Here is a 24208-nt window from a genome sequence, read left to right on the forward strand (position 1 = left end):
TGTCCTAACTTTGAACTTGTCTGATGGTTTACATTTTGCTGCCTCAGACTGTACTTTCCATGGCCCTATAGTCATCTTGAAATGGTGGTCTACTGTTTGGCATCTTCCTACGTAGTATTAACGATATACACTCTTAATTCTGTAGTCCTGTGTTTTGATTCCGTTAGTCTGTACATGGGGGGGTGGCATTACAGACCAAAGTCCATACTCGGCTACAGGAAATTTACTGGAAAAACTAGTCTATATGCACCTAGCTAAATATATAAAATCACATGGACTCCTTATTTATAAACCATCATGCCCTTTGGTGTGGCTGCAGTACAGCTGCATTCCTCTAGAACTTACTGGGTGACATTGTAACACATATAGATAAAGATCGCCTAACGGGTGTAGTTTTCACCGATCTCACTAAAGCTTTTGCTCTAGTTGATTTGCCATCTCCTTCATATCTCCTTATTCAAAGTGGATTAATCCCTAAAACATCACAGCAGTTTCAAAACTTTGTCTCCAGTTGCAGCTTTGCAATGAAAGCTGGATCAAAGACATAAAAATCAGCCACTGTTTCTAGTGGAATTTGTCAAGGTTCTTTTTATCCCATCTTCTCTTCTCGTCTCCATATACAGGAAATCCATTTGGATCTGTGCAAATAGCTATATGCTGATAACATGATTATAAAGGGGTCAGACTCCACTCCCTTAACCATAAAGTCCCAACATCCGGAAGACCATAAATCTTTTAACTTTTCGGCTTATAAGCAAAAAGTAATCCTTATCTCCTGTAATACCAAAGCAGTGATTTTTGGAGTTCAACAGAAGCTCGGTTCCTCTAGATTGGCTTTCATTGACCACAGTAACAACCCCTGACAAACTCTTCCTTTCAAAATTCTCACTCTCTGATTAAATCAGAACCTCAGCTTTCAACTCCCTTTTATGTAAATCATTTTCTTATAGAGACATTTTTATATTTTTAATTGGATCATTTAACAACAGTTAAACAAAAACGCTGATAGAATAAGTTAAAATAGCAAAATACAGAAAAATTATTAAAAAAAAAAAATCAAAGAAATAAATATAAAGGAATCCCCATCCCCTTGATGCTGGCTTAAGAAAACTGTTAAAATGCCTTTTTTTGTGATTTTTGTTTCCTTGTCTGCAGACTTTGAAACCTCCTCGATCAGACTTTACACTTTCCAAGAGGGGCCTGTTTCTGGACAGCCATGAAGGTTCTTTATGATCTTGCCAGCATTTTGGCAGGGAGAGCTTTTTTATTTTCTGGCCCAACCATACCCTGGTGGTGACTAGCAGTTGAGCCACAGTATTAACCACCTATGCCCTCTTACATGCAAATACTTGCTCCCTTAATGCACCAGCAGATGCTACCATCACCAGAGTGGGAGGCCACACCCACGTCTGCCTAGCAGCAGCTTCCCATGTCATGAGGGGCCTTCTCTCTAGCTAAGTCCCTGCTGTATGCATGAACAATGGTGGAAGACAGATGGACCCTTTCACCTATCTTCTGTACCCCTGCTTGCAGTCATCCCGATTGTCAATCTCTTTTCTACATTCTCTTGTTGACTTAGTTCATAGAATGCTTTTTGAAAATTTATGAATAGAATATTCTGCATAGTTGTCATTATTCCCCTTAAGGATCTGCATCCAAATTCCCACTCCCTGTTTATTTTTTGAACCCCCCCCCATGTTATCATCCCTTTCCAGTTTGAACTATAACCTTCTACTTATGTTGTGTATATGAGCCTTAAATGTATAGAATGGAAATGTCCCTTCCAATAGAACAAGGTGGTTTGGGATTACCCGATTTTAAGTATTAACTTATTCCACTTAACTCTTGCTCTTTTACCCTTCCCAAGTAAATTTCTTCAACTGTTTATTAATTGTCCACAACTTCTCTTCTCACTAATAAAAAGTATGCCTGACCTGTATATAAAATGAAAGGGACTAAGAGCATTTTGATTGCTCGTATTTTGCTATCCATATCTATAAACAAAGGCTTCCAGTTTCTCGTTTCTCGGTTCTTATATTATCTTTTGTTTACTCTTTTCCCACATATCCTTAGCTGCCATAACTGAAGCTTTTAATCCATACTGCTGTATACCTCATCTAACTATATCCCCTTAAATATGGGTATTGCTGAACCAATTTGTCTGGGTATGTAATTTATAGCTATACCCTTTGTTTTATCTTCAGTAATTTTATCTCCTGAAAAGACTTGAAATTGTCTGCAAATGTTCCACAACATTAAGACAGGGTCTATATTACATGGTCGATTGCTTAGGTGAGCGAACACCTAAACATTGACCATATAATATCAAAGGCAAAAAAGAGCAAACTGTCAAATTGGCCGTTCACTGTGCTTTGTCATTTCCTCCACTGTAGAGCGATCTTGGAGTTGGTATATTTACTTGGGGGGAGCAAAGCCCCCCACTTAGTTTTGGCTGTAAACTTTTTTTTTTGGTGGCCGACTGTTCCTTTTCCTGGCGATGTTTGCTGTTGTGGGGTTTGATATTATGTGGTTGATGTTTAGGTATTCATTCACCTAAGCATTCAATCACGTAATATAGACCCATTAAGACATCTTTTTTTTGATTTATCAGGTACAAAATAATATTTGGAAATAAAGCCAGCATTTGTTAATTAACATATAAATTATATCCTTACATTTCTGAGTCCCTTATTTTCCTTGATAATGGCTCTAAATATTAAGCAAATAAAGGGGTAAGAGGGCACCCTTGTCTGATTCCTCTATTCAAACACAACTTCGGAGAGGAACTCTTCCAATTGAATTATTGCCTCTGGTCCTTTGTATAGCCTCCTAATTAACCTTATCTTGTCAGGGAATACAAATGATTCTGTACTCATAAAATTCCAGCTTACACTGTCGAATGCTTTCTCTCCATCAAGATCCAATAACAGCTGTATTTTCTTACATTCTGTTTCCCTCTGGATGATCATTGATTAATATCAAATGTTTGCCTCTCCTCCACAAAACCACATTGATCCATATCTATTAATTTTTGCAACACTTTTACCATTCTTTTAGCTTGTATAGACATAAATCACTTCATAATCGTGGCATTTAAAATTGAAATGGGTCTGGGACATCTAAGATGACTGTACAGTGATCAGCTTAATTTAAACTCTCCTAGTATGAATAAACTGAAGTAAGAGCTAGTAATTTTGCCAGCTTGAGTAAAGCTCTATTACTGGCTAGTGGGAGCGCTGTCTGGATGCCTGCAAAGAAGAAATTTGGAGAACCCGAAAGAAAATCAACTAGAAAAGGTGGAAAGAGAACACTGACCAGGAAGAATCCTGCAGCTGTTCAGCAAAAAAATAGTTCAAGCTTCAACCTTGGTACAAGAAATGGTAGTCTAGAGGAAAAAATAAATCAAATGTATTCAGAGGTGGTTGAAACATTGAATGATTGTATCAACTCAAAATAAAAAGCTGGAAAAAATAGAAGAACGTTATAGCTACCTATTCAGATGAACTGATAAAACTGCAAAAATCAGAGGATGAAATGCTTGTATCTGATGAAGTTCCTTATGTAATGTGATCGTAACAAAAGCACTTACACTTGTGGACCAATAAAACAAATTATTTGTGGAATTACAGCCTGTGGTCTGCCATTTGTAACTTCTGTTTTTGTTTTGGTGTTTTTTTCCCAGTTTGTTTGAATTTTGAAAGTAAAATGAGTCATCAAACTTATGGACCCTGTAACAAGAAAAATAACTAGAGATCCTTTAGAGGTATTGGAGGCATTTTGGAAATGTTACAAAAATTTGTATGAAGCAGAGAAATGTGAAAATCAAAAAAAGTACAAATGGAAGTATTTATGGAAGACCTAATTATGTCAGGGTGTAGGTAGTTGAGGTTCAACATTTAACAGTTAAGATAGAGATGAGATAAAATGGTGATATATAATCAATTTGCAGGAAAGTATCTAGTAGATAGTATTCCTGTGAAGTTTGGAATTTAGGAGGGAAGAAAGTGATAAAGATTTGGAAGATTTTGTACCAATATATCAGAAGAAAGCTGTAGTGGCTGTAATACCTAAAGATGATGAAGACCCATCAGACATGGCCATCTTCACATAGACAGCAGCCCAAGATCACAGCACATTAGCATTGCTTTTGTCTAGCCTTTCTTCTCTTGTTGCACTGTAAAGCCTATATTTCTTAAAACTAAAAAGTACTTGTTTTACTTTAATATGTTTAATGCATACTACAGTCACTGAAAAGACTCCTTCAACATTTAAAATACCCTTTACTACACATTACACAAAACTACTTTACTATATATAGAATGTAGTTTATGTCGTGAAATGTTTATGCAAATACAATAAGAACAACATTTTTACTTGGTTACTTTTCCTCCCCTAAACATTAATAAAATAGGATATATATTTTACAGTTCAGGCATAAGTTTAACAAAGTCAAAATTCCAGTTTTTCACCCACTTTTTCTTGCAAAGCCATATTTCACAAATGTGATTGGTGCTTAGTCTCCCATTAGTTCACTAATTTCAGTGTTTGATAAAATACCAGTAGGACAGCCACGGCAATAAAAAGTCTCTTTTAATACGGACATAAACCATAAAATAGGACAAGTGCTTTCACGTATCAAGTACGCTTCATCAGATCCTATAAAATCAAATAAAAACCTTCAGTTTAAATACAATAGTATAACCAATCAACAGCTCATAATGATTAAAGCTAATTGAATATCAGTTGAGCATTTAAAACACAGAACACAAATTCAAACTTTTCTCAGCCTGCGTCCCTTCAGTACAGGCTTAATAGAGATACTGTTATTTATTCCTGGATATTTATGTGCTTGTAACCTCAGTATCCAATGAAGTTCTTGTTGTTCAAGGAAGTTATTGGTATCACCCCCTCTGATATTATTGTACACTGGTTGTCAAACCCTAAACAAAAACCGGTGTTCAGGAAATATCATTGCATGCTTGGCCAAAGCATTCAATTAATTCTTTTTACGTATTTCATATAGATGTTTACTTATACATTCCTTCAGCCTCTGAGTAGTTTTGCCCACGTAATAACATGGGCATGCATCACGTAGCCAAGTACACCAGATTACTAGTATCACAATCGGCATAGAACCTGGGTTCAAATTTAAACAAAGTGTTGGGACAGTTAAATGTTTGTTGTGTACATAAATCATCACAAAATTTGCACTTCCTACATACATAAGTACCTAATCTTTTGCTCTCTGTAGAGTGCTTCTTCCTCTTATCCTTACATAAAAGCTGTTTTAAGTTAGCATTATTGTGAAATGTAAAAATGTGGAGTCTCACTTACAATTCTAGCGGTGGAATCATCAGTGAGCAAAAGTGGCCAATGTTTGTGAACAATATTTTTTACCACTTTGTTGTTACTAGTATAGTCTGTGGTAAAGGAAAATATTTCCTATTCCGTGTTTGAACATTGTCACTGGGTGGGGAAATAACTGCAGCTTCAGACTGCACATTATTAACGTGTTGTTATATCCCTTTCCGCTCTCTGTATCATGCATGTTCTTCTTATAACCTCTATCCAGAAACATGCTTTTCATTTTGTGCATCTCCGAATTAAGGGTCTCACTCTCTTCACATATCATTTGATCTGTCATATATTGGCTTTTAATAATATCTGGAAAATGCTGTACCTTTTTTTTTTTTTTTGTCCCTCAAGCATTTTCCTTAGGACATCAGAAAATGTTTCATTGGCCAAGTCTATGAACCTTACTGTCAAAAGAATGAGAAACAAGGTCCCCTTCTGCTTGTTGGCTCACTTTTTGATAAACTTTTTTCTTTTTCCTGTTCTGCTTCAAATTTATTTCCACTTTTGCCTGTTCTGCATCAAATGTCTCTGATTCTTCAGGAAAACATACTGTGTGGACAGCTGGATACAGCAGCTTGAATCCCACAATTGCTTGCAACATTTTCTGATTGCTATGATAAATTTGCTTCTCTTCTGCCCAGTGTACAGTAAGCAATCATTTTGTAAAAATACTCTGTCATCTCTATTTTTTAATACTTTTCCCTTCTGCCACAGTTTTGTCAGGATCAGCTTTTTGTACTGGTATTATTGCATATTTACTAATATAGGTCTTGGCTGATTTTTCATGTTCATGTTTGAAGCATTCACTCAATGTACCTTTTCAATTAATAAATTGTGCTGTGGAACACCAGTCCAGTTTCTTATTTGTGCTTTCATACAGTCTGATACTTCCAGTTTATCTGGTACAGTAGAAAATCTCAGGATGTTATGTAGTCCAATCTCGCCTGCATTCTTACCCCTGGGTTCGGAGCCAGATGTCTGCTCCGACTCGACCAAACTTTTCTAGCTCGGAGTCTTTCTATTGGCTGGGCTAAGATGGTATCCCATGCTGCACTGCTCTCTATCCCCAGATCTCATTTGCCGCTCGTGTAGCTCGGACGTGGTCTCGCTCTTGGCTGTGGCTAAGTACCCTTTTTCTTCCTTATCAGAGAAATTTGTTGCAAACAAAAAGCTATTTTAATAGCTATTGTGTGTTCTTGTCTTGTCTTGGATCGTTTTTCTGTGGTATCCCACTAGCTGTTTCCAGTGGGCTAGGCCCATTTTAGTTAGAGGACCTAGTCTGTCCCCTTGCTTTCTTTGTGTCTTTTAAGTTTACCGGGTCTAACTACCATTTAAATTAGAGGTATTAGTCCTTTCACCCTTGTGTTTCTGTCTAAGAGATCTTGTGGTATTTGTGTGTTGTAGTTTTTTCCCGCCTTGCGCCTGTTTGACCGTTGGTCGTTATTCAGTGATTGATTGTCTTGGTGCTTTTTTAGTGTTGGTTAACTATGTCCAAAGATACTAAGGAGCACAAACCCTCGGGCTTCAAGAAGTGCTCTAGGTGCAGTTGGACACTCTGTGTAAATTGTCTGGGAGCGATTCATCTCCAGGAGTCCTGTAGCTTCTGTCATGCTTTTAGTCCGCGGGTTCTTCAGGAAAGGAAGAATAAATTGATTTTGAAGGGACTTCTGAAACCCTCCTTCGAGGAGGGTCTGGAGAGTGCTTCCAGCTTTAAGACTAAATCTTCTAAATCAAAAAAGAGATCTCCGGCTCCATCAGTCTCCTCGGAGCCACCAGAGAAAATAGCAAAGTCTGCTTCGACATCCTCGGCTCCATTGTCTTCGGGGGCGCAGGAAGTGTCCGTTGTTATGGAACCTGCTTCAGCTCCAATTTTCTTGGAACCTGTTCGGAGCCGATTGCCTAGCATTAGGCCAGTATCCCTTCCTCACAGGTCCCCTTCGGAGAGGAGGTCTCTATCTCCTTCTCTATCCTCTAAATCCTCCAGGACCTTATCAGCTGTGGACGTCGATTGAGTGGCGCTGAGACTCCTTCAGTCACCGGTTCTGGCAAAATTGTTCTCGGCTCCGACCCAGTCGGCTCCGGAGCCGGTCCCTCAACCTGCTTCGATACTTCCTCCTCCGAGCACACCTCAGCTTTCGGAGCCGGAGTGCTCGGCTCTGCGTAATGTCCCTAGGTCGGTTCCAACAGCCCCTCCTGGCTTATCGGTGCCGATGTCAGCTCCGACCCCGTCAGCACTGTCCACGCATTCAGGACTCAGGATTCTTCGGTCGGACCCGAGGGAGAGGCGTCGGGACACCGCTCGGCTCCTAGTCTCCCTCTCGGTGCTTCAGCGCGGGGAAGTTCTACTCCTGTCGTAGCTTTGGAGGCTGGTCGTTCTTCGGACTCTGGGGGGGGGCAGCCTTCGAGGCCTTGCAGAGCATGCTGGCCAGGTCGTCAGCGGCATCATACGGGTCGGTCATTCTGTCCCCTACTACACCGGTGCAGGTCTCTGATCGCCATCTATCTCTAGACAGCGGAGCCCCAAGGCCTCAGGGTTACCTCACCATTGGTCCCCACATTTCTGAGGGTCCCTCAGAGTTTTTGCCTGAGGAGCCACCCAGAAAGAAAACGTGCAAGAGGAAGCACATACATTCCCATAAGTCTCTCGCATCAGACAACGACCTCGAGGAATCTGAGGGGTCCCCCAAGTCATCCTCTGAGGATGTTTCTTTCTCTGACATCCTAGAGATTTTGAAACAAAGAGGTGACTGGCCATACAAAGCCCCCTCCGAGGAGGATTCTGTCTTCCTGAAGGCCTTTGGTGCTCAGCCCTCCGCCTCCTGGGTATCTCCACCCTTAGACGAGCTTCTGGATTTGGTTTGTTGAAGGGTGTGGGAAACCTCTGACTCTGTAGAACCAGTCCCCAGGAGACCCAATAAATTTTTGTCTGCTCCTCCTGATAAGGAATTTCTGTCCAAGGGAGTCCCTGTGGATGCCATGGTGGTGGCAACTGCCACTCAGAAGGAATTGGCTGAGACTTCTTCCAGTGTCCATCCCCCTAGCAAGGAGTCTAGAACCATGGACCAGTATGGGAAGCGTACTTTTTCTTCAGCGACCTTACCTTACGGTGATTGAATTACTTAAAACACTTTACACGGCTCCAGAGAGATCTCCTCAAGGAGTTGGAGATTCTGTCATGGGTTACGTTTCTGAGGCGGTGGCTCAGACTGTCAATGCTCAGATGTCTACCCTCAATTCCATTGCAAACTCCTCCATGAGTCTAATCTCCTATGCAGCCGAAGGAGCGAGTAAGGCAGCAAGCTCAGGAGTTGATCTTAGGAGGCAGGCCTGGATGCGCCTTTGTCATTTCACGGAGGCCTTTAAGTTTTCATTCACAGACACCCCTTTTGATGGTTCTTCTTTGTTCGGAACCAAGGTGAAAGACACTCTCACCAGGTGCGAGCAGGAGGGAAAGACTCTGTCTGCCGTAGGAGTCCGTTTTTCCCTTCTCTAGGCCTTATCCCAAGGCCCAGAGGGGTGGCAAAATGTGGTTCAGGAAATCCAAGGTTTTTTACTGGTGCACAAGGTGAGCCCCCCTCCAGAGGCAGGGGAGGGGGTGGTTATTCAGGGAGACGCCGCCCTAGGGGCAGAGGAGGCCCCCGCAACTCCGGAGACCGCGATTCCTTTTGTGGCTGTCCCTACTGCCGCTCCTGATGGGAGGCCCGACTGTGCGTTTCCGGAGCCAGTCGGGGGTCTAATCTCATTATACCCGGAGGCCTGGCAAGACATCACCCAGGACCAATGGGTTCTACGAATAATTTCCGGAGGATATGTCATTCCCTTCTCGTCAAATCCCCCTCCAATCAAGAAATTCCCAGATGTTCCACCCAGTCAAAGGGATTATGCAGCTTCAGAAGTTTCAAAGCTGCTAGAAAAAGGAGCCATCCAACATGTCCCCTCAGACCAGATCAGATTAAGGACTTACTCCAGATTTGTTTTGGTGCCGAAAAGGGCAGGGGACCCGAGACCCATACTGGATCTCAGTCAATTGAACACCCATGTGCAAAAGTCCAAGTTTCGAATGGTCACATTGCAGTCTATTCTCCCATTGTTGGAAAAAGAAGTGTGGATGTGCTCCATCGACCTCAATGATGCTTACTACCATATAAAGATGGACAGGGCATCCAGAAGTTACCTACGCTTCCAGCTGGGAGCCAGTCATTTTCAGTTTCGAGCCCTGCCCTTTGGTCTCACCACAGCCCCCAGGGTGTTTACCAAATGCATGGCAGTGGTGACTGCTCACCTGAGATGTCAGGGATTCCAAGTGTTTCTATATCTGGATGACTGGCTCCTTACTGTCACCACCAGGCATCTTCTACTTCAGACCAGGGACGCTGCTATCAACCTATGTCAACAGTTGGGCATCACAGTGAACTAGGAAAAATCTGCCTTGTTGCCCTCATAGTGTGTCACTTTTATAGGTTCCGAAATAGACACCATCCTCGTGGGCATTTCTACCACAGGAAAGAATCTGAGCCCAACAATAAGTTCATGCCTTGCTCCCTCTGAGAAGAGCTAAGGCAAAATGGGTCCTCCAGCTGTTGGACAATGGCAGCTACGATTATGTTAGTCCCTCTGGCAAGGTTACATATGAGGCTCCTTCAGTTGCTACTCGTTGCCCAGTGGTCTCTTCAATGTCTTTCACTTTCTCACCCTATTCTACTCACAGACAGGTGCAAACAGGATCTCAGTTGGTGGCTTTGCACCGACCACCTGAATGCGGGAAAGCCCTTTGTTCCTGCACCCCGGGTTGCCACGGTGACCACGGATGCCTCCCAGATGGGGTGGGGGGGCATAATCTAGGCAGGACAGTCCAAGGCATGTGGCAAGAGCACGAGATGCATCTGCATATCAATGTCTTGGAGATGAGAGCTGTGCTACTAGCATTGCAAGCACTTCAGAGTTTTCTTCCTCTCGGGACTATTGCAATCCACTCAGACAATATGTCAGTGGTGTGGTATCTGAACAAGCAGGGAGGAACAAAGTCTTACCCCCTTTGCAGAGAGGCCATGCGAGTGTGGCAGTGGGCAGTGTCTTCCCAACGTTTTCTGGTGGCAACATGCATTCCGGGGAAGTCCAACATGATCGCAGACAGGCTAAGCACAACTATTCTGATGCTTTACAAGTGGTCCCTGAACTGTCAAGTTGTGGAACAGATCTTCCGCAGGTGGGGTCAGTCTTGTTGCGACCTTTTTGCCAGCCCTCTCAATGCCAAATGCAGCAGCTACTTCACGTTGATCCCCCCTCAGGTGGAGTCACCCAGGGATGCTCCACGATTAGCCCTCTGGTCTACTATATGCCTGCCCTCCGGTCCCCTTGCTGTCAAAGGTTATTCAGAAAGTGCAATCCTTGGGAAGCAGAATGATTCTGATTGCCATACACTGGCCTTGTCAAATTTGGTTCCCCTTTCTCCATTCCTATCTCATGGACGCTCCTTGGATTCTGGACCCACAACCAGACTTACTGACACACATGTCAGGGCAGCTCCATCCCTCCCTTCGGACCCTCCTGTTGACAGCCTGGCTACTCCACTTCCATCATTAGTTAGGCTTCTTCATTTTTCGCCGGAGGTGGTTCATATTTTATCTTCCTCTCATAAGCCCTTGACCAGGAAGATTTATTACAGCAAATGGAAGAGGTTTTCAATCTGGGCAAGTGCCAAAAAGATTGACCCTTACACAGCTCCAATTTCATCTGTATTGGAGTTCTTGTCTATGCTCTTTAACCAGGTTTCAGCGGCCACAACCATTAAAGTCCAATTGGCGACGATTTCTACCCTTCATGTCGCAGACGAGCCTAGCCTGATGGCACATAGACACTGTAAGGCTTTTCTGAAGGGCACGTTGTTACTTTGTCCTCCGGTATCAGAACCTGTAATGCCTTAGCACTTAAACTTTGTTCTACAGGGTCTTACTTCATCCCCCTTTTGAGCCTGCAGACTCTTGTGATTTAAAATTCTTAACTTGAAAGACTGTCTTTTTAGTAGCCATCAGGTCAACCAGACGCACGTCGGAGCTTCAAGCTTTATCAATCAAACCCCCTTATTTGATTTTTCATAAGGACAGGGTTTCTCTCAGACCGAACCCCTCTTTTCTTCCCAAAGTGGCGTCAGTCAGTAACCTCAACCAGTCTATTGAATTGCCAGTGTTTTTTTCCCCGGTTTTCAAACAAGGCAGAATTCAAATTTCATCAATTGGATGTGCACAGACAATTACGTTTTTATTTGCACAGAACGAAAGACCTCAGAAAATCTGATCAGTTGTTTGTTTCCTTTTCAGAAAACAGAATTGGGTCTCCTGTCTCCAAAGTCACGTTGTCCAGGTAGATTTCCAGTTGTATTTCTTTCATTTATTCCTCAGGGGGTAAAGATTTACCTTTCCAGGTGAAGTCTCACTCTATTCGTTCTGTATCTACATCTACAGCCTTTCAGGTCAGATTGTCTATGGATGATATTTGTGCTGTGGCTACTTGTGCATCTCCTCACACCTTTGTTACTCATTACAAGTTGGATGTGGTATCTAGGGGCAGGTCTTCCTTTGGTTCCACAGTGCTCAGGAGTATTTTCCACTGAGCCTCCCAGGATTTAGGTGCTGGGGACACTGTCCCACGGGTAAGAATGTAGGCGAGATTGGACTACATAACGTCAAGAAGTTATGTACTCACCATAACGTTCAATGTATGCAGTCCATCTCTCCTCACATTCTTACTTACCCCCCCCCACCTTCCCCCATCCTGGAGGGTCTGGAGGTTAGGCCTGGTTCAGAGTTCCCTTCATTCCTTTCCTTAGGTGTTGTTATGCATGGAGAATGAGTGTCGGTGCTCACAGCAAACTAGATCTGGGGATAGAGAGCAGTGCAGCATGGGATACCATCTTAGCCCAGCCAATAGAAAGACTTTGAGCTAGAAAAGTTTGGCATTCGGCTCTGAACCCACGGGTAAGAATGTGAGGCGAGATGGACTACATACATCGAACGTTATGGTGAGTACATAACTTCTTCTTTTCTGTGCTCTGACTTTTATCGGTACTATTTTTTGAAACTGCTTTTCTTTAGAAGTTTCGTACTCTTTTCGGCCTTTTTTAATCTTTCATTTCAGCCTCTGATTTTAGCAGTTTTATCAGTTCATCTGAGCAGCTTGTTAAAGCTTCTGTTTTTTCACCCTTTTGTTATTTGAGTTTATATACTATTTTGTTGTTTCATTTATTTTTAATAACTTCTGTGTTCATTTGGATTATTTTTTTCCTCAAAATTACTGGAAGCCATCTCTTGAACCAAAGCTGAAGCTTGAACTGCTTTTTCTGAATACCCGCAGAATCCTTCCAGACAGTGTGTTTCTTCATGCTTTCTGGCTGACTTTCTTTCAGTTTCCTATGTTCAGGTAGTATACTTACAAGTAACTGAATTTTAACCCCTGCCCCCCCCCCCAAATAAATAAATAAATAAAATAAAAATTAAAAGTTTAAATGGCACTCCCTTTTCTTAGTTTCTAGTTTCACACTGGGAAAGCTGAGGTTACATCTGTTGATCATTGTGCAGCCGTCTTGAAAATCCCCAGAACTTTTAATAAGAGCTCAACAAAGTTTCTACTGGCAGTATCATATGCTTATTGACATCAACTGGACAAAAACTACGGCTGTGTTTACACTGTATTATTTTGGGTGCAAAGTATAATGTCTTGTTAGTATTAGCAGAATACAGATTTTTACTTGAAATAATAAAACCAGATTGATTTGGATGAAGTGGCTTACGGAGATGATGAAAGATGTAATTGCTGACATTTTATACACATTTTCTAGTCCACTTTTAACACTGAAATAGGAAAATTATTTTCTGTACAGGAAGATCCTTTCCAGGTTTAGGAATTAGTTATGTTAGCTAATGAAAAAGTGGCCTGAATGCCAACTGTGCTTTAATAGATATTGCAAGATTCAGTAAAAGAGCAAGCATATGTCAAGGTGTTTATAAAATTCATTTGGGATGGCATCTATAAAATTCTTTTAGGATGGCTCCTTGGCTGGAAGGCTTATTGGGCAGAGAAAGAGAGAGAGAATGGGTAATTGTTTCTATAGTATGTGATTGTAACTAGTTATTTTTGAAGGTTATATAATTCTGAACGATATGGTTTATAAACTCTGCCTTTTCCCTGTTATCACTACAATCATTATGAAAATTGTCAAAGTTTTTACTAATTTCTTATGGATCTGAAGTATGTTCATCTTGTTTGCTGTGCTTGTTAAGGAGGAGAAATCATCACCATTATCACCAGCCAAAAAAAAAATGTATGTATGTATATATACAGATACATTATATATATATATATATATATATATATATTTTTTTTTTTTTTAATTTTATTTTACATTTGTTAACCAGGATAGTCTAACTGGATACATGTCCATTTTCAGTGGAGGCCCGGGGAGAAAAGCTCCACAGTGAACACAATTTTATAACATCAATCTAGATAAAGAGGAGTTTACAGGTCCGACTGGTACTATATGAAAAAAAAATCACACAAATGATTTATTTTACACAAGGTTTAAGGCTTATAAAACACAATTCTGTTAATTTCTGAAAGAGTTAGTACACAAACATGGTGATAGGATTAGTTTGGTTTGGAACAAGGACATAGCCAGTGTGATTTAAAATAAAATGTAAGACTTTTTTTGAATTGACTAAGGGTAGGTTCTAGGGTGATGTCGGCAGGGAGGGTGTTCCAGATTTTGCTGACATGGTTGGCAAACAGAGTCACCAGCTGAATTTTTGGTTTTGACAGTTTGCATTAGTAGCCTGTTAGAGGAGCGAAGTGTTCTTGGGTTACTGCAGGGTTTGATAAGTTTTTTAAGTGCAGGTGTACTGTCAGTCTGGTTGTGTACTTTGTGCCACTAATAGTTGATTATACTGAAATAGGCATGGCGGTTCTAACCATCCTAGGTGGTTCAGGTTTTTACAGTGATGTGTCTTGTATGGCATGCCAGTAGTGAATCGGGCAATGTGATTATAACAGATAGACAGTTTATTCAGTTCTGTTTTGCCTACGTTTGTGAATAAAGGGGAAGCATAGAGGAGAGTTGAAAGAAGGTGAGAGCGTGCAATGGCTATTTTAGCGGTTGGGGTTAGGAAAGGTTTAGTCTTGTAGAGTGAGCCGAGTTTTTTGTTGATGGTTTTAACAGCCTGATTAACATGTATGTCATATTTGAGATTGTTATCTATGGTAACGCCTAGTAGCTTTGTATAGGTATCTGGGGAGATTATGATACCATTCTTAGATTTTATGGAGAAGGATGGTATGGTGGATCTTCGATTAGGGGTAAACAGCAGTAATTTAGTTTTATTTGGGTTTAGGGTCAGGTGACGATTTGTTAGCCAATTTTCGAATGTATTGAAGTTGGATTGGGACAGTCTTTGTAGATCAGACTGGGAGGTAGCAGAGCAGATAAGGGTGGAGTCATCTGCATATTGGATGCATTTTGCATCTGGGATGACTGTATAGAGGTTATTGATAAATGTTGAAAATAGGAGCAGTCCAAGTATAGAGCCCTGGGGAACCCCCAGGGTGTTGGGTAGGAGGTTAGAAATTTTATTTTGCCATAGGACGGCCTGTTGTTTGCCGTTCAAATAGGACTGGAACCATTGCAGAGCTTGAGTGTCTAAGTCCATAGTCTTTAGTGTGTAAATTAGTAGTTGGTGATCCACCATATCAAAAGCTTTGGAGAGGTCCAAAAATAGGGCAGAAGATATTTTATTACTGTTGCGATTGTTATTTGTGACATCAGAGAAGGCAAGGAGGGCTGTGGTGGTACTATGATGTGGCCTGAACCCATGCTGAGAGCTGGCTAGGAGGTTTTGTGTCGGGTATTGTAGCAGTTGATTATGAATTCATTTTTCCATGATTTTGGCTAGAGGTGACAAAATGGCTATGGGGCAGAAATTAGACAGTTCGGTAGAGCTGCCACCTTTATGGAGTGGTATGACATGGGCAGTTTTCCAGATTTTGGGGATAGAAGCTTCTGCTATGGTTCGGTTGATTAGTATGGAAATGGGATATGCTCCTGCATCTGCGGCTTTTTGCAGATATTCAGCAGGGCAGAAAATCGGCAGCTAGGGTGGTTGGTTTTAGTTTTGTTATTAGATTTCGAATATATGCTGTAGCAACTGGTTGAAAGCTAAAGGAAGGTTGCCTGCTGGAAGTTGTGTTATTAGAGCTGCAGTGGCTTGGGGGTAGCTGGTTAGCGAGGGACTGGATGGTCTCGGTAAAGAAGCTATTAAAGGTATTTGCTACATCATCCGGTTGTTTATCAGTACAGTTTGCAGGGGTTGGAGTGGAGGTATGTCCTGGACGCAGCAGTTTGTTTAGGGCCTGCCCAAAATTTTTGAGGGTTAGCTTGATTTTTCTGTTGCATGTGATAATAGTAGTTATTTTTATCAAGTAATATGGACTGTTTGGTCATATTCCTTAGTTGCTGATACCTGATTTGATCTGGGGGAGCTTTTGTGGTACGCCATAGGGCCCACACCTTGTTTCTATCTTTCAGTTTGACTTTAGTATCTTTGGATAGCCATGGTGCTATTTTTGTTTTGGATCGAATGGAGCGAGCAGGGGTGTGAGAATTAAGGATAGTTAGAAATTTGTGATTGAAGTGAGCAACCGCTTCATCTAGGGGTAAATATTTTGGGATAGACCAATTGCACGATGCAAGTTCATCTTGGAATTTTGTAGGGATAAAATTCTTATTGTTTCTTACTGTTTTTGTGGTAGGCTGATGGGGGTTAGTGACCTTGTGTCTCAGAATAAAGATAAGAGAGTGGTTGCTTAGGTCATCAGGCAGGGTCCCAGTTTTATACAGTTGGGTTGGACTGTTTATAAGTATCCAGTCCAGAATGCTTTCTTTGTGAGATGGTTTACCTATTCTGGTGGGGGAGGATATAACCTGTGTGAACCCAGATAGGTTTATATGGGTGGCTGGAGAGTGACCAGAGCAGATGTTCCAGTCTATGTTAAAATCCCCAAGTACTATGGTTTCTTGGGGGTGGGTACTAGACAGCCAACGGAGTATGTTTTCTAGGGTGGATACATTATTCCCAGGGGGAATGTATAGGCAGACAATATTTATGTTCTTGTTTTTATTGATTTGCAGTTTAGTGGAGATAATTTCTGCATTGTTTGGGGTGGTGAGGGTTGGATATATATATTTAGTGTCTCTTTAAATAATATAGCCACTCCACCCCCTTTTCTAAGGGTATGATTTAGCCTGAGTATGTTATTACCAGGTGGTAGTAGTCCATTGTCATGGGTGGAAGGTTTTAGCCATATTTCAGTTAGGCAGAGTATGTCAGGTAAGTGAAAAGCTATGAGAGCATGCAGATTATGCACTTTATTATTTATGCTCCTAATATTTAGGTGAAATGTCAGGAGGGAGTTGGGGGTCCTAATTAACAATAAAGTTTTGTTTGGGCTAGTAGAGCAAGTTGAGGGACTATCAGGAGTTGCGGTCCTTGGTTTGGGTGGATATCACCATCTGTTATAAGGTTATAATTACATTCTTTTATGAGCTTCAGGAATTTAGTAATTAGCTTTTGATATTGTCTGTATTTGAAACTTTTATATGTGGAAGTAATGGGGTGATTGCATGGATAGGGTAAGAGCTAGATTTTGGGCAAAATTTTAGGTGCTCTACAGTGTTGGTTGATATGGTAGTGGAGGTGTGGGAATCAGGGTAGTGAAATCCTGGGTGATACAGATTTTCATAATAGGGGAGGAGATACAGAATAAGCATAAGGGGTACTAATGAGTAATGTAACATTGTAAAGAGTAGCTAATGTGGTTGGGAGTAAGGACTATATAGGTAGATTAAAGTGACAGTAGGACCCTCGGATTGAAGATGAGATAGTAGTGGGAGGTAATGGGCTGTACTCTCTTGTGGAAGGCACTATTAATTGGTTGTAACCTGAAGGGTGCAGTTATCTTGTTATAAAAGTAGCAGTACAGGGGGCGGGTGGGAATAGGAGGCAGGGTTGGGCATGGAGTGAGCCCGAGCAGAGCGGGGCTACACCAGTTCAAGCACTACTTTTCACAGCCTACAAGAGTAAGTCATAAGTAACTGGGATAAAATGTATTCTAGGCACACCAGGAGTTATTCTATATTCCCTATAGTCTGCCAGCTTGGATTTGTAAAAATGGGGTTTTACTTATCCTTGTACCTGGCTACTATTTTCACTTTGTCAATTGTTTATAAAAACTAGAACACCAAACAGTGCACCAGACCCAGGTGTCATCTTCTATATTTAGCAATAGGCATTAAATTTTATTAACCTTGTCAGTGAATTTTTCTTTTTTATGAAACTAGTAGCAGGACTGAGCAGTAATGCATCCGTTATGGTTCTCATCAGGGTGGGCTCCTTCTACCGCTGCTGGCCTTACAGGGAGGGATCAGTACTCATGGGATTTCAGCTGATAAAGAATGTTAGATGCAATTAGAAAGCTGCAGCACTGATTTTAAGTCCAACGTTAAGAAAAATAGCAGTATACACTTACAGGGTTCTACTTTGCCATATTTCAACAGTTAACAGTATCTCAGCAATGTTAGCGATACTATATAATATACACTACCCATTTGACTAAAAGGAGCAGTTAGACCAGTTCAACAGTCCTAACAACCAATAAGCAGTCACTTGATGATGGCCATCTAAAAGCAGTTAATAATAACTTTGTATTAGAAACAGCAGCTCCGTACTAACAATGCTACAAACAGTATCGCAAATGTGGCAAATCTAGTAAGGTATACATTCATTCAACAGAAATCAAGTTACAAAGTTCAGTCTTACAGCATTAGCGCTTAATATTGGCATCTGTTAAACAGTTTTTCTTTTTCTCTTAAACAGTTCTTTTACATTAACACAGGTATTTACAGTACGTACCACGCCACAAGCAGCTTACTGGGTCTGGTATACACACACACACACATATATATATTTTGTGTGTATGTATATATATGTATATATATATATATATATATATATATATATATATATATATGTGTGTGTGTGTGTGTGTGTGTGTGTGTGTATATATATATATATATATATATATATATATATGTGTGTGTGTGTGTGTGTGTGTGTGTATATATATATATATATATATATATATATATATATCTTGAAAGGCTACCCATTTTCAGTAAATTAGACTTTTTGATTGTGATTATATACATAATATTGCTCAGATTTGGCTTCCATATTTTGGTGTTTGTTTAGAAAATGTAATAGTTTGCAATTTTAACTGTCAGGATTAACAATCTTATAAAGTGTGAGTTATAGGAACATGGATGCAGTGATCTCAGTATATGAACATATTGTATATGGTCTCTTTCAAAGTAAAGTTAGAGACTACTTCTTTAAAAAAAAAAAAAACTTTATTAAACTCTTAAGTTGTAGGCATTGACATGGGCGTAGATGTAATAACAGAAACAAAAAAACATAGCTAGCATTTTTCCATTGCCGTGCATTATATGTATGCGTTATACGTATAGGCTTTCTTTTTAACAGCAGTCATTCAGTATAACATTACATAAGTTGCTCATTCCCTACCTTCCCTTAAACCTCACCCCTCCTCCTGAACATTGTTCTGCATATATTTTTTCTCACAGGCTCCATTTATTTCTGTTTGCTTCTTCCATTTTCTAAAGATCCCTCTCCAGGTCATTTATCTACTTTTATAATGCAAGTACAGTTAGTTTAGATTTTGATTTTCTAATAGCTCTTTTGGCAAACAATAACATTAAAATTAGTAAGGCCTTACCAAGTTTGAGCAATTCAGAGCCTACAGCAAAGCTCAGGTGAATCGTTCCCTGAGTTATAACAATTTTCTTACCTCCCAGTATTTCTGACAAGTACTCCAAATGGAATTTTTTAATTTTGCCAACTTATTACATTCCCAGTTACCACTCTGTCCCAACACACCTCCAGCATTTGCCACCTTCCTGAGGAAAATTCTGTAATTTCTTCTTTGAGGGGGGGTGTCAGAAACATGTATGCAGATGTTTCCAAGCAAAAATCATAAACTTTCTGGACTTTGTTGCATACTTGGGAGCAATACATACGTTTTCTCATTATTCATTTTTATGTTGCCTTTCCATTCTCTCTTCTAAGTCTTTTCTAACCTCCTTTGATTTTTATAGTTATCTTACAAGATTTCATATGCCATACTAATTATCCCTTTTTTAAAAGCAACTTATTTTCTAGTGTCAGAAATTCTATCCACGCTTACCTTTCATTTAGCATTCCTTTATTCCTTTCACTTTTGCTTGTACTATGCTGCCAGTCCCTGTTGAGAAGACAGTGTCTAACCTTAGTCCAGACTTCTGCTTAGCCTCATCCCACTCTGTTAACTTTCCCTCTGTAGTTATTTGCTCCAAATACCGTGGTTCCTTTGATAATTTTCTCCAGGAGATTCTAGCCCAATCTTGCTATTTTCTGTACCCCTAATTGCAGCCATTCCTGTTTGGTAAAAATCTCCTTTCATCATCCCTGTGTTGCCTTAGTTCTTAGAATAGAACTCCTAAGAGCAAATACTTTGATAATGGCTTTGCTTCTGCTCCACAATAGGATGACCTCCTCTTCACCTTCCATTTCTTCCTTTCCTATCTTCCCACCTCCTTTGCTTCATATTCTACTCCTGTAAAACTTTCCCTTATCTCACCCCTTCACCATAATTTCATATTACTAATTCCCTCTCTTTCATCTATAACTAGAATATCTGACTCATTTAATTTCCTACCTACTCATACTGAAAATTCAACTTTGTTTTTAACCTCAATATTAAAACGATGAAAAGATGTCGACCAACACAGCAGCTATATCAAAATACACTTTAATAAAAATAAGAAAAGTAAAATAAATGGTGAGTGCTTTTATGGTAAATTGTACTGCTTCATCAGACCATTCAATTAAAAAACAAGCGAGATAAAAAAGTATAAGTAACAAATCAGAAGACTTAAAATTGGCACATGACATTGAAATACCCACCCATTCTTCATTCCTAAAAGTTAACTATTCATAAAATCTCAACCAATCAAGTTAATGCTTCAAACCACGTGACTTCATAAGAGGTTTCATGGATGAATTCTCATTTAAACCTGGAAAAGTATCTGCTTTAAAACGCACAATCCACCATAATTCAGAACAGTGAGTCCTATTAATCAAATTTCCTCCCCTAATATTAACATCAGGCACTTCTAAAATGGTGAATTTAAAGTGATAAGTCTGTTCCTGCTTCAAATACATGCTTCGCTAAAGCATTCTTCAGCCTGTTGTTATGGATGTTACCAATATACTCTAATATTCTGTCTCTAAATAGGTCTTTCTGAGTAACAGATTTACCAATGTAGAAACAGTCACATTTTGGCATTTTGCATAATAGATAAAATTATTAGTCTTGCAATCTACATAATTCAAATCAGTAACCAAATTAAATATCGGGTGTACATTTGCAGTGCTGGTGGATATGAATTTACTTATTTGTTTAACCTTACTATTGTCAGTCCTGTAATACTGTATTGTATTGCATAACAAAGTCTTTACTTAACTATTCAATTGAAAATATTGTTATGCCTATTATTGTAAACGACTATATGTTAAATTTCCTCCCATGCCTTGTGTATGATTTATATAGTTTGCATTGGTATTTATGTGAATGTAGAATTATAGGAGCTTTTCTCCATGGACCTCTGTTAAAAAGGGTAAATTAACTCAGTTGGACTTTCCTAGTAAACTAATGTCAAGTCAATAAACATTTTCTGCTTTTTAATGAACATAGTATTCTTTATAAAGTAAACACAAAGTCCATGAACTGCAAAGGTGAGGCTTCAGAACAGCAGCTTCAGTTTAGTAAAAGAAAATATACTCCAAAACAGCAACCTCAGCTTAATAAGGTGTATACTCAAATTTCTCCAACCGCAGAACAAAGATCTGGATTTCACTCGGCTGCAAAACAGTTTTATTGGTACACAAGCGCTTTCACAAACAGCTTCTTCAGGTGTATAACAACCATTAAAATACACACACCTTATATAACACTTAAAGTCAGTCACATGACTCTGCTTAACCATTTTTAAAGGCATATATACACATTCTAAGTGTTACTTTCTTGATCCACTCTTAAAAATTCTAAACTTATATAGTATAAAAAATATAAAATATATATGTTAAAAGCATACGTAAAGTTATAAAAAATTCAACATTCACCTATTCAGTGGTCTATTTTTTAATATTGGTCTTATAGGAACAGAATCATTCAGTCCATGCCCTGAACTAGCCCTTAACCTAATAATCCATTCAGCTTCTTTTTCCTCAGTCCTTGCTTTTATATCACCCCCTCTTATATCAGTGAATGTTCTACATAAGACAACAAATTTAAAAACATGTTGTTCATTGGTAACTGACACATGCTTCGCTAGTGCATTAAAACTACTTCTTTTCTTAATGTGATATAGGTGTTCTCTTATCCTATCTTTTAAAAGACAATCTGTTTTCCCTACATAAAATTTGTGACATGCCTAGCAGATAGCCAGATATACTACATGTGACTACATGTGCTGTATCACATTTCGCATAGGTTCACAGATAAAATGTTTCCCCTGTGTCAGGGTATTTAAATTGTGAATCATTACAGATAAAACTACAAAGGTTGCACCTGCCACATGGTCTAGTGCCCTTTTCATTTTCTCTACCTTTCAGTTTTCTGTCTATACAGAGCCTTCTTTTTAAATTATTCTTATTTTTAAAGCTAAATTGTGGCTTTGTGCCTACTAACTCTTTCATTTTACAATCTGATGTTAATATATTCCAATGTTCATTTATAATATTAGTGTACAGCCCAACATCTCTTGAATAATTTAAACACATCCTTACATTCTTGTGAGTCACTTTCCCTTTCCCATTCACTAATTGTTTTGTAAAATATGGTTTAGCCTTATTCTCTCTTTTACTCATCACATCTTCCATGTTTTTAGTTATCATTCTGTTATCATAGCCTCTATCTAGTAATTCTTTTCCTGTCAAAATTAGTTGTTTCTCGTATTCTTCGTTTTTTACACTTAATCTTGACGCCCTTAGGAACTGGTTTTGTGCTACATTTCTGAATATAAAATTGGGATGCATACTAGCTCTACTTAATAATTTGTTTGCATGGCAGGTCTTTCTGTACATTCTTGTGCTAATCTTGCCTGTACTATCTTTCTCTACATAAACATCCAAAAAACTGATACCATCAGTAGAACAATTCACGGTAAAGTTAAGAAATTCTGTAGAGTTATTAATGAATTCTAAGAATTCATATAACTGACTTTCTGTCCCTCTCCCTAAAAGAAAGAGATCATCTACAAATCTCTTATAAAACATAATCATTTTATCAAATTTTCCTTTTATAACATTTTCCATTTCCCATTTGGACATAACGGCATTGGCATAACTATTAGCACAAGGAGTGCCCATTGTCACTCCATTCTTTTGCCAATACAATCCCTAAATACAAAAATGTTATTTTCAAGCACTATTTTTAACCGTCTTTGTAATATTCCTATGGTTCTACTTCCAAATTCCTTATTCATCTCTAATAGATGTATCACATTTCTAATTCCAACTGGATTTGGTATAACTGGAAACAGCGATACTACATCTAATGTAATGAAAAAGTACTGTTCTGATACATTTGTTTCATTAGTAAATTAGTAAATTCATATAAATCTCTGAGAAAATACTCTATCTTTCAAGATATACTTTGATTTGTATATCAGGGCCTTTAAAATTTTCTCAATGAATATTGAAGCCGGTTCAGTACACCAATTTTTTCCGGCTACTATTGGTCTCATTGGGGGTCTGATGGAATTTTTATGGAGTTTAGGCAACCCCTAAATCTTTGGAATAGTTGGATCTGTAACTACTAAATATTTGACCATATTATTATCATCACAAAGCTCTAGCATCAAACTATTGTAATCAACTCTATTCATAACCACCGTTTGCCCTCCCTTGTCTGCTGGCCTAATAGTTATCTGGTTATTACTCTGTAAAGCATGCATAGTTTTAAATTCTTCTTTACTTAAATTATGCCATTTTCCACTTTCCTTAAGTTGTTTCCGCTCATAATACATTTTATACATATCAGAAATACAAGTTTGCTCAAAAGCATTGATTAAAGCATTTTGTTTTGGTACAAAAAGACTCTGTTTCCTGAATGTAGCATCAGACTCTTTCTGCTCATTACCAAATAATGTTTTCAAAGTCAAGTTATGGGTAAACAGTTTCAAATCGAAAATAATATCAGTGATGTTCATGTCCATAGCCGGTATAAAAGATAACCCCTTTTCTAACACGTTTGATTCAGAATGTGTTAAACCATAATCTGATAAATTTACAATTAATGTCTTACTTGTTGGAAGGCCTTTTTTATTATAAATGGACTCACCGGACCTTCGTCGAGTTTTCTCTTGTTTATAATAGTTTGATGCTAGAAATGCTGGATAATACTGACATCTATCAAAAAATTACATCCATACAAAGTAAAAATATGATATCAAGGGTAGAAAAATAAATTAGACACCTTGAGGAACTAGAGCTTTGTGATAATGTGGTCAAATATTTAGTAGTTACAGATCCAACTATTCCAAAGATTCAGGGATTGCCTAAACTCCATAAAAATTCCATGAGACCCCCAATGAGACTAATAGTAGCCGGAAAAAATTGGTATACTGAACCGGCTTCAATATTCATTGAGAAAAATTTGAAGGCCCTGATGTACAAATCAAAGTGTATCTTGA

At 39.2% G+C, this 24208-nt stretch overlaps 1 protein-coding gene across 1 annotated transcript in view; it reads left to right on the forward strand.

Annotated features, from left to right (window-relative positions):
• DDX49 (DEAD-box helicase 49) overlaps window positions 1-24208 on the forward strand; it is a 341216-nt gene that overhangs the window by 92218 nt on the left and 224790 nt on the right. The window lies entirely within an intron of this gene.

The sequence above is a fragment of the Protopterus annectens genome, chromosome 13.part0, assembly GCF_019279795.1.
Source record: "Protopterus annectens isolate FY-2018-M chromosome 13.part0, PAN1.0, whole genome shotgun sequence".
NCBI classification, from domain to species: domain Eukaryota; kingdom Metazoa; phylum Chordata; order Ceratodontiformes; family Protopteridae; genus Protopterus; species Protopterus annectens.